We start from the raw sequence: 461 nt of genomic DNA on the forward strand, positions 1-461 counted from the left end.
TACTAATGTATTACTCTTTTATGCTTTCGTAACGACTCTGCGTTATTTCGTGTTATTTGCCATCCAAGTGAAGGATTAGGATTTTTTTGCTTATTAATTTTTCATCATATATTATATAAAGTGATCATGTCAACTAACCTTCAGCAATTATTATGTAGAGAGTGCCATAAATTGTATCTCTTAGAAACTATTTAAGATCATTGCAGACCCCCCCCCCCCCACCAGCAAAAGAAAGGCAACTCGAATTTTCTATCTTCTCAAATATTGGTGTGTTTACGCAGCCAGACATAGAGAACTGAGCAAAGTACATTTTTGCTTCTTGGAATTGAAAGAGAGGGATTGAGAGAAAAAAGGGGGTAATGAGTGGTGAAAGGGGTTTAAATAAATTACCCATATGTTCTTTCCAAAACCTTTAAATTTTTAATAAATAATATATCCCAAAATAAAGAACAAAAACCCCC

At 33.8% G+C, this 461-nt stretch overlaps 1 protein-coding gene across 1 annotated transcript in view; it reads right to left on the reverse strand.

The window, feature by feature from the left end:
• LOC119594650 (cardioactive peptide-like) overlaps nt 1–461 on the reverse strand; it is a gene marked incomplete in the record, with an annotated part of 25423 nt that overhangs the window by 2446 nt on the left and 22516 nt on the right.

Source organism: Penaeus monodon, chromosome 34, assembly GCF_015228065.2.
Source record: "Penaeus monodon isolate SGIC_2016 chromosome 34, NSTDA_Pmon_1, whole genome shotgun sequence".
NCBI lineage: Eukaryota > Metazoa > Arthropoda > Malacostraca > Decapoda > Penaeidae > Penaeus > Penaeus monodon.